This window comes from Sinohyriopsis cumingii, chromosome 9 (assembly GCF_028554795.1).
Source record: "Sinohyriopsis cumingii isolate HCF-2022 chromosome 9, ASM2855479v2, whole genome shotgun sequence".
In the NCBI taxonomy this organism is placed as follows: Eukaryota; Metazoa; Mollusca; class Bivalvia; order Unionida; family Unionidae; genus Sinohyriopsis; species Sinohyriopsis cumingii.
In genome coordinates, this window is record NC_142969.1 from 118,636,141 (window position 1) to 118,646,323 (window position 10,183).

At 35.4% G+C, this 10,183-nt stretch overlaps 4 non-coding genes across 4 annotated transcripts; all 4 read left to right on the plus strand.

Annotated features, from left to right (window-relative positions):
• Positions 1–868: 868 nt before the first annotated feature.
• Positions 869–941, plus strand: Trnaf-gaa (transfer RNA phenylalanine (anticodon GAA)). Its single transcript has one exon. It is a non-coding gene; the product is annotated as a tRNA-Phe (tRNA).
• A 2,937-nt stretch (positions 942–3,878) lies between these two features.
• On the plus strand, positions 3,879–3,951 carry Trnaf-gaa (transfer RNA phenylalanine (anticodon GAA)). Its single transcript has one exon. It is a non-coding gene; the product is annotated as a tRNA-Phe (tRNA).
• Positions 3,952–6,881: 2,930 nt separating this feature from the next.
• On the plus strand, positions 6,882–6,954 carry Trnaf-gaa (transfer RNA phenylalanine (anticodon GAA)). The gene has a single exon. It is a non-coding gene; the product is annotated as a tRNA-Phe (tRNA).
• A 2,937-nt stretch (positions 6,955–9,891) lies between these two features.
• Positions 9,892–9,964, plus strand: Trnaf-gaa (transfer RNA phenylalanine (anticodon GAA)). Its single transcript has one exon. It is a non-coding gene; the product is annotated as a tRNA-Phe (tRNA).
• Positions 9,965–10,183: the final 219 nt, after the last annotated feature.

Genomic DNA, 10,183 nt, shown 5'->3' on the forward strand with positions numbered 1-10,183 from the left:
TTGCTGGTGATGTGTTATTGGTAAGTTCTTCTGTCGCAGGTTGAAGGAAGTTATTGCAGATAAATTGACAGGTATAAATATGACATTTACATGATTTAAATCCTATTGCTGCGTATTGTACTGCGATGCTCTTTGGATAAACGTTAGTGAATGTATGAAAAGAAACATGGTTATTGACTATAATAACTGTCTTCGTCTGCTATTAAGCCTTTTGAGACGGAAGAGTGCCTCCATCATGTTTGTAAACTACAATGCATTTAGTGTTGAAGAATGAATGAGAAAGTATGTGTTTTCAATGATGAGAAGAATATCGGATAGTAAGAACTGCATTATGAAATCTTTCCGAAATTACGATATTCGTTTACATTCTCGGATTGTAGATATTTGGAACAAAGTACCCATTGAAATGTCTTACTTCATTTTGTTCTTAAGAATGCTTTTCCATTCTGTAGTTGTAGATGTGTCTATAGATTTGCACGTAAGACACCTATGATCTTTATTGTGGAGAATGCATTTATATTGTATATTTTAATTGACATGTATGGACAGCGCAATCGAAAATAAAGAATTCTTGTCTTATTTAAGGAGGTTTATTTTAGTGGTTGGCGTGTATGAAGATCGTTAAAGCTAGGGATGAGATTGGTGTGAATTTACTGATTTTCTTGATGCTGCCTAGCAAACTGCTTTTATAGAATTGTGAAGACACAATTGAAACACTACCATTGATGTACAGTGGTCTATAAGTGGACTTGTAGAAGTGACTGACTTATTTGATAAAGTAGATGATCAAACTTGTCAGTGATGTGGATTTGGTGCGCAGTGATAAATGCAATCTCACATAGGTAAGTTGCGACAATTGTCAATGTCAGCCGGAATAGCTCAGTTGGGAGAGCGTTAGACTGAAGATCTAAAGGCCCCCGGTTCAATCCCGGGTTCCGGCACGGAACATATCCGGCGGCTGGCAGGAAGTTTTGTATTTTCCTTCAAAAGCCTGTTTTCATTTTAAAACTCGTTTAAACCATTTTAACAAATAAATATTTTTTAAAAGATTAAAAAGGAAATAAAACAAACTTCCGACAAAACTCACTTTCACACTTTTGTTATCTCTATTATCGTTAGGTTCCTCCTCCTCCCTCCCCTCTCTCTCTCTCTCTCTCTCTCTCTCTCTCAACAAAGTAAGAAATTGTTTTGAACCTTGTGAAGTGAGATGCAGAGTTTCATGTTTCCCACGCATATGCATGTTGTGAAGTAGTATAAAATAAAATGTAAAATAGAAAAATAAATCTGGCGGAAAGTTTGATACGATTACAATCAAGAATTCCTTAAGAGTTACAGCGTATGATAATTAAGCTTATCGATTGCAAATATTGTAAAATATTACTGCAATCGCCCATATTTGGTTTAAATTTGATTCTCAAACGTTCGATCGGAAATTCCGTTTAATATTATGTTTGCGTTTTCAACTGGTATAATTGTGAAGGTGCCATGTGAGTGGATTCCATGGCGTGAAAGAATATATATCTAAACATCTATTCGTGTAATACATATGTAAACATGGAAGAATTTTACTTTGTATGATTATGCTGATAGCATGGACTATCGATTTTCTGATTTGAAACGCCTCTTGTGCAATTGTTCTTAGCTAAAGGACATTTATCCTTGCAACTAGAGACTCACATAAACATGCATAGACATAATACATTGAATGAAGATCTCTCTTTCCTAAATGTGCTTGATTTCTGGCCGAGTCATACCAAAGACGTAACAAAATTATAGTACTAACCTCTGCTTGGCATAGCGCTCAGCTTAAGATTTTAGTAATAGGACTGGTCGGCTTGGTGTCACGATAATGTGACTGGGTGGAACATCATGCTACATGTCTGCGACATGATGCCCCCAGTGCTAGGCATCACTATAAAGAGCCACTGTAGATATCCTAACGATATGACAAAATAATTGTTAAAGTTGCGTTTCAATTCTAAATCACACACATACACACACACACACACACAGAGTGTACGTCTCTCTCTGTCTCTCATTAATGTGTTTCATTTTCATGGAAGTATTTTGCACAGAAATATGAGCATTCTTTAGAAGAATAATGTTTTCATTCAATGAGCAAATAACAAATTCTTTGGGTTTTATTATGCTGAGGAAATTGCTTGGTTTATTACAAGTGTTGGCTGTGATCATGCCTTGATAAATAAATTTGATAAAGAAATACTAAATTTCAGTTAAATGCCCATTGTAATTCATAAGAGTTTCATTTTCATTCTATATTCCATGGTAATTACTTGTATGTCAAAGCAACGACTTTGATTATGTTTCAAAGAAGCAATAGCGACGATTTACAATTATTGCGGACGCAGCTTCCTTTGATTTTGTTGTGAACCGTTCAGTATCTGAGACATTATCTTTCATTAGTGTCTTGATCACATTGAAAACTTTTCATCAGCATTGGTCTCTATAAATATTACTATCTGTTACAAAATCTAAATATTATTACAAATTATGTTACATTAAAATAGCCAAAGTGTTCATTCTTGTGAAAAACCTGTCAAAGGTAATGATCGTCGTTTGAACCTTAAAAAAATTACAATATTAGATTTAGGATAACTTTCAATAAGATGTTAATCCTTTATATGACAGCACGCACATTCCTAGTTTTACTAGCAGTAAGGCACGTGGCAAAGAGTCAAAGGCTTTATTTAGATGGACCCATTTAGACTATGACATTATTGGAGATTGTTTGAAAAGGTGCTCGAGAATCAAATACCTGCCACCATAGTTCATACTCGAGTTACCTGGTATGGCAACCAGTTTTGATTGGGGCGGGGGGGGGGGGAGTACATGATCCAGTTTCTTCAATGTATTCAACGGGGTGAGGTAGGGAGGTGATCTTTATGCTTTGTTGTTTAGTCTATACTTTTAAGAAATATATCTTAAGCTGGGTGAGTGTGACGCGGGAATACAGTTGACTGAAAATGTGTTACTTCTTAACACTTTTAGTTTTGCTGGTGATGTGTTATTGGTAAGTTCTTCTGTCGCAGGTTGAAGGAAGTTATTGCAGATAAATTGACAGGTATAAATATGACATTTACATGATTTAAATCCTATTGCTGCGTATTGTACTGCGATGCTCTTTGGATAAACGTTAGTGAATGTATGAAAAGAAACATGGTTATTGACTATAATAACTGTCTTCGTCTGCTATTAAGCCTTTTGAGACGGAAGAGTGCCTCCATCATGTTTGTAAACTACAATGCATTTAGTGTTGAAGAATGAATGAGAAAGTATGTGTTTTCAATGATGAGAAGAATATCGGATAGTAAGAACTGCATTATGAAATCTTTCCGAAATTACGATATTCGTTTACATTCTCGGATTGTAGATATTTGGAACAAAGTACCCATTGAAATGTCTTACTTCATTTTGTTCTTAAGAATGCTTTTCCATTCTGTAGTTGTAGATGTGTCTATAGATTTGCACGTAAGACACCTATGATCTTTATTGTGGAGAATGCATTTATATTGTATATTTTAATTGACATGTATGGACAGCGCAATCGAAAATAAAGAATTCTTGTCTTATTTAAGGAGGTTTATTTTAGTGGTTGGCGTGTATGAAGATCGTTAAAGCTAGGGATGAGATTGGTGTGAATTTACTGCTTTTCCTGATGCTGCCTAGCAAACTGCTTTTATAGAATTGTGAAGACACAATTGAAACACTACCATTGATGTACAGTGTCTATAAGTGGACTTGTAGAAGTGACTGACTTATTTGATAAAGTAGATGATCAAACTTGTCAGTGATGTGGATTTGGTGCGCAGTGATAAATGCAATCTCACATAGGTAAGTTGCGACAATTGTCAATGTCAGCCGGAATAGCTCAGTTGGGAGAGCGTTAGACTGAAGATCTAAAGGTCCCCGGTTCAATCCCGGGTTCCGGCACGGAACATATCCGGCGGCTGGCAGGAATTTTTGTATTTTCCTTCAAAAGCCTGTTTTCATTTTAAAACTCGTTTAAACCATTTTAACAAATAAATATTTTTTAAAAGATTAAAAAGGAAATAAAACAAACTTCCGACAAAACTCACTTTCACACTTTTGTTATCTCTATTATCGTTAGGTTGCTCCTCCTCCCTCCCCCCTCTCTCTCTCTCTCTCTCTCTCTCTCTCAACAAAGTAAGAAATTCTTTTGAACCTTGTGAAGTGAGATGCAGAGTTTCCTGTTTCCCACGCATATGCATGTTGTGAAGTAGTATAAAATAAAATGTAAAATAGAAAAATAAATCTGGCGGAAAGTTTGATACGATTACAATCAAGAATTAATTAAGATTTACAGCGTATGATAATTAAGCTTATCGATTGCAAATATTGTAAAATATTACTGCAATCGCCCATATTTGGTTTAAATTTGATTCTCAAACGTTCGATCGGAAATTCCGTTTAATATTATGTTTGCGTTTTCAACTGGTATAATTGTGAAGGTGCCATGTGAGTGGATTCCATGGCGTGAAAGAATATATATCTAAACATCTATTCGTGTAATACATATGTAAACATGGAAGAATTTTACTTTGTATGATTATGCTGATAGCATGGACTATCGATTTTCTGATTTGAAACGCCTCTTGTGCAATTGTTCTTAGCTAAAGGACATTTATCCTTGCAACTAGAGACTCACATAAACATGCATAGACATAATATATTGAATGAAGATCGCTCTTTCCTAAATGTGCTTGATTTCCGGCCGAGTCATACCAAAGACGTAACAAAATTATAGTACTAACCTCTGCTTGGCATAGCGCTCAGCTTAAGATTTTAGTAATAGGACTGGTCGGCTTGGTGTCACGATAATGTGACTGGGTGGAACATCATGCTACATGTCTGCGACATGATGCCCCCAGTGCTAGGCATCACTATAAAGAGCCACTGTAGATATCCTAGCGATATGACAAAATAATTGTTAAAGTTGCGTTTCAATTCTAAATCACACACATACACACACACACAGAGTGTACGTCTCTCTCTGTCTCTCATTAATGTGTTTCATTTTCATGGAAGTATTTTGCACAGAAATATGAGCATTCTTTAGAAGAATAATGTTTTCATTCAATGAGCAAATAACAAATTCTTTGGGTTTTATTATGCTGAGGAAATTGCTTGGTTTATTACAAGTGTTGGCTGTGATCATGCCTTGATAAATAAATTTGATAAAGAAATACTAAATTTCAGTTAAATGCCCATTGTAATTCATAAGAGTTTCATTTTCATTCTATATTCCATGGTAATTACTTGTATGTCAAAGCAACGACTTTGATTATGTTTCAAAGAAGCAATAGCGACGATTTACAATTATTGCGGACGCAGCTTCCTTTGATTTTGTTGTGAACCGTTCAGTATCTGAGACATTATCTTTCATTAGTGTCTTGATCACATTGAAAACTTTTCATCAGCATTGGTCTCTATAAATATTACTATCTGTTACAAAATCTAAATATTATTACAAATTATGTTACATTAAAATAGCCAAAGTGTTCATTCTTGTGAAAAACCTGTCAAAGGTAATGATCGTCGTTTGAACCTTAAAAAAATTACAATATTAGATTTAGGATAACTTTCAATAAGATGTTAATCCTTTATATGACAGCACGCACATTCCTAGTTTTACTAGCAGTAAGGCACGTGGCAAAGAGTCAAAGGCTTTATTTAGATGGACCCATTTAGACTATGACATTATTGGAGATTGTTTGAAAAGGTGCTCGAGAATCAAATACCTGCCACCATAGTTCATACTCGAGTTACCTGGTATGGCAACCAGTTTTGATTGGGGCGGGGGGGGGGAGTACATGATCCAGTTTCTTCAATGTATTCAACGGGGTGAGGTAGGGAGGTGATCTTTATGCTTTGTTGTTTAGTCTATACTTTTAAGAAATATATCTTAAGCTGGGTGAGTGTGACGCGGGAATACAGTTGACTGAAAATGTGTTACTTCTTAACACTTTTAGTTTTGCTGGTGATGTGTTATTGGTAAGTTCTTCTGTCGCAGGTTGAAGGAAGTTATTGCAGATAAATTGACAGGTATAAATATGACATTTACATGATTTAAATCCTATTGCTGCGTATTGTACTGCGATGCTCTTTGGATAAACGTTAGTGAATGTATGAAAAGAAACATGGTTATTGACTATAATAACTGTCTTCGTCTGCTATTAAGCCTTTTGAGACGGAAGAGTGCCTCCATCATGTTTGTAAACTACAATGCATTTAGTGTTGAAGAATGAATGAGAAAGTATGTGTTTTCAATGATGAGAAGAATATCGGATAGTAAGAACTGCATTATGAAATCTTTCCGAAATTACGATATTCGTTTACATTCTCGGATTGTAGATATTTGGAACAAAGTACCCATTGAAATGTCTTACTTCATTTTGTTCTTAAGAATGCTTTTCCATTCTGTAGTTGTAGATGTGTCTATAGATTTGCACGTAAGACACCTATGATCTTTATTGTGGAGAATGCATTTATATTGTATATTTTAATTGACATGTATGGACAGCGCAATCGAAAATAAACAATTCTTGTCTTATTTAAGGAGGTTTATTTTAGTGGTTGGCGTGTATGAAGATCGTTAAAGCTAGGGATGAGATTGGTGTGAATTTACTGATTTTCTTGATGCTGCCTAGCAAACTGCTTTTATAGAATTGTGAAGACACAATTGAAACACTACCATTGATGTACAGTGGTCTATAAGTGGACTTGTAGAAGTGACTGACTTATTTGATAAAGTAGATGATCAAACTTGTCAGTGATGTGGATTTGGTGCGCAGTGATAAATGCAATCTCACATAGGTAAGTTGCGACAATTGTCAATGTCAGCCGGAATAGCTCAGTTGGGAGAGCGTTAGACTGAAGATCTAAAGGCCCCCGGTTCAATCCCGGGTTCCGGCACGGAACATATCCGGCGGCTGGCAGGAAGTTTTGTATTTTCCTTCAAAAGCCTGTTTTCATTTTAAAACTCGTTTAAACCATTTTAACAAATAAATATTTTTTAAAAGATTAAAAAGGAAATAAAACAAACTTCCGACAAAACTCACTTTCACACTTTTGTTATCTCTATTATCGTTAGGTTCCTCCTCCTCCCTCCCCTCTCTCTCTCTCTCTCTCTCTCTCTCTCTCAACAAAGTAAGAAATTGTTTTGAACCTTGTGAAGTGAGATGCAGAGTTTCATGTTTCCCACGCATATGCATGTTGTGAAGTAGTATAAAATAAAATGTAAAATAGAAAAATAAATCTGGCGGAAAGTTTGATACGATTACAATCAAGAATTCCTTAAGAGTTACAGCGTATGATAATTAAGCTTATCGATTGCAAATATTGTAAAATATTACTGCAATCGCCCATATTTGGTTTAAATTTGATTCTCAAACGTTCGATCGGAAATTCCGTTTAATATTATGTTTGCGTTTTCAACTGGTATAATTGTGAAGGTGCCATGTGAGTGGATTCCATGGCGTGAAAGAATATATATCTAAACATCTATTCGTGTAATACATATGTAAACATGGAAGAATTTTACTTTGTATGATTATGCTGATAGCATGGACTATCGATTTTCTGATTTGAAACGCCTCTTGTGCAATTGTTCTTAGCTAAAGGACATTTATCCTTGCAACTAGAGACTCACATAAACATGCATAGACATAATACATTGAATGAAGATCTCTCTTTCCTAAATGTGCTTGATTTCTGGCCGAGTCATACCAAAGACGTAACAAAATTATAGTACTAACCTCTGCTTGGCATAGCGCTCAGCTTAAGATTTTAGTAATAGGACTGGTCGGCTTGGTGTCACGATAATGTGACTGGGTGGAACATCATGCTACATGTCTGCGACATGATGCCCCCAGTGCTAGGCATCACTATAAAGAGCCACTGTAGATATCCTAACGATATGACAAAATAATTGTTAAAGTTGCGTTTCAATTCTAAATCACACACATACACACACACACACACACAGAGTGTACGTCTCTCTCTGTCTCTCATTAATGTGTTTCATTTTCATGGAAGTATTTTGCACAGAAATATGAGCATTCTTTAGAAGAATAATGTTTTCATTCAATGAGCAAATAACAAATTCTTTGGGTTTTATTATGCTGAGGAAATTGCTTGGTTTATTACAAGTGTTGGCTGTGATCATGCCTTGATAAATAAATTTGATAAAGAAATACTAAATTTCAGTTAAATGCCCATTGTAATTCATAAGAGTTTCATTTTCATTCTATATTCCATGGTAATTACTTGTATGTCAAAGCAACGACTTTGATTATGTTTCAAAGAAGCAATAGCGACGATTTACAATTATTGCGGACGCAGCTTCCTTTGATTTTGTTGTGAACCGTTCAGTATCTGAGACATTATCTTTCATTAGTGTCTTGATCACATTGAAAACTTTTCATCAGCATTGGTCTCTATAAATATTACTATCTGTTACAAAATCTAAATATTATTACAAATTATGTTACATTAAAATAGCCAAAGTGTTCATTCTTGTGAAAAACCTGTCAAAGGTAATGATCGTCGTTTGAACCTTAAAAAAATTACAATATTAGATTTAGGATAACTTTCAATAAGATGTTAATCCTTTATATGACAGCACGCACATTCCTAGTTTTACTAGCAGTAAGGCACGTGGCAAAGAGTCAAAGGCTTTATTTAGATGGACCCATTTAGACTATGACATTATTGGAGATTGTTTGAAAAGGTGCTCGAGAATCAAATACCTGCCACCATAGTTCATACTCGAGTTACCTGGTATGGCAACCAGTTTTGATTGGGGCGGGGGGGGGGGGAGTACATGATCCAGTTTCTTCAATGTATTCAACGGGGTGAGGTAGGGAGGTGATCTTTATGCTTTGTTGTTTAGTCTATACTTTTAAGAAATATATCTTAAGCTGGGTGAGTGTGACGCGGGAATACAGTTGACTGAAAATGTGTTACTTCTTAACACTTTTAGTTTTGCTGGTGATGTGTTATTGGTAAGTTCTTCTGTCGCAGGTTGAAGGAAGTTATTGCAGATAAATTGACAGGTATAAATATGACATTTACATGATTTAAATCCTATTGCTGCGTATTGTACTGCGATGCTCTTTGGATAAACGTTAGTGAATGTATGAAAAGAAACATGGTTATTGACTATAATAACTGTCTTCGTCTGCTATTAAGCCTTTTGAGACGGAAGAGTGCCTCCATCATGTTTGTAAACTACAATGCATTTAGTGTTGAAGAATGAATGAGAAAGTATGTGTTTTCAATGATGAGAAGAATATCGGATAGTAAGAACTGCATTATGAAATCTTTCCGAAATTACGATATTCGTTTACATTCTCGGATTGTAGATATTTGGAACAAAGTACCCATTGAAATGTCTTACTTCATTTTGTTCTTAAGAATGCTTTTCCATTCTGTAGTTGTAGATGTGTCTATAGATTTGCACGTAAGACACCTATGATCTTTATTGTGGAGAATGCATTTATATTGTATATTTTAATTGACATGTATGGACAGCGCAATCGAAAATAAAGAATTCTTGTCTTATTTAAGGAGGTTTATTTTAGTGGTTGGCGTGTATGAAGATCGTTAAAGCTAGGGATGAGATTGGTGTGAATTTACTGCTTTTCCTGATGCTGCCTAGCAAACTGCTTTTATAGAATTGTGAAGACACAATTGAAACACTACCATTGATGTACAGTGTCTATAAGTGGACTTGTAGAAGTGACTGACTTATTTGATAAAGTAGATGATCAAACTTGTCAGTGATGTGGATTTGGTGCGCAGTGATAAATGCAATCTCACATAGGTAAGTTGCGACAATTGTCAATGTCAGCCGGAATAGCTCAGTTGGGAGAGCGTTAGACTGAAGATCTAAAGGTCCCCGGTTCAATCCCGGGTTCCGGCACGGAACATATCCGGCGGCTGGCAGGAATTTTTGTATTTTCCTTCAAAAGCCTGTTTTCATTTTAAAACTCGTTTAAACCATTTTAACAAATAAATATTTTTTAAAAGATTAAAAAGGAAATAAAACAAACTTCCGACAAAACTCACTTTCACACTTTTGTTATCTCTATTATCGTTAGGTTGCTCCTCCTCCCTCCCCCCTCTCTCTCTCTCTCTCTCT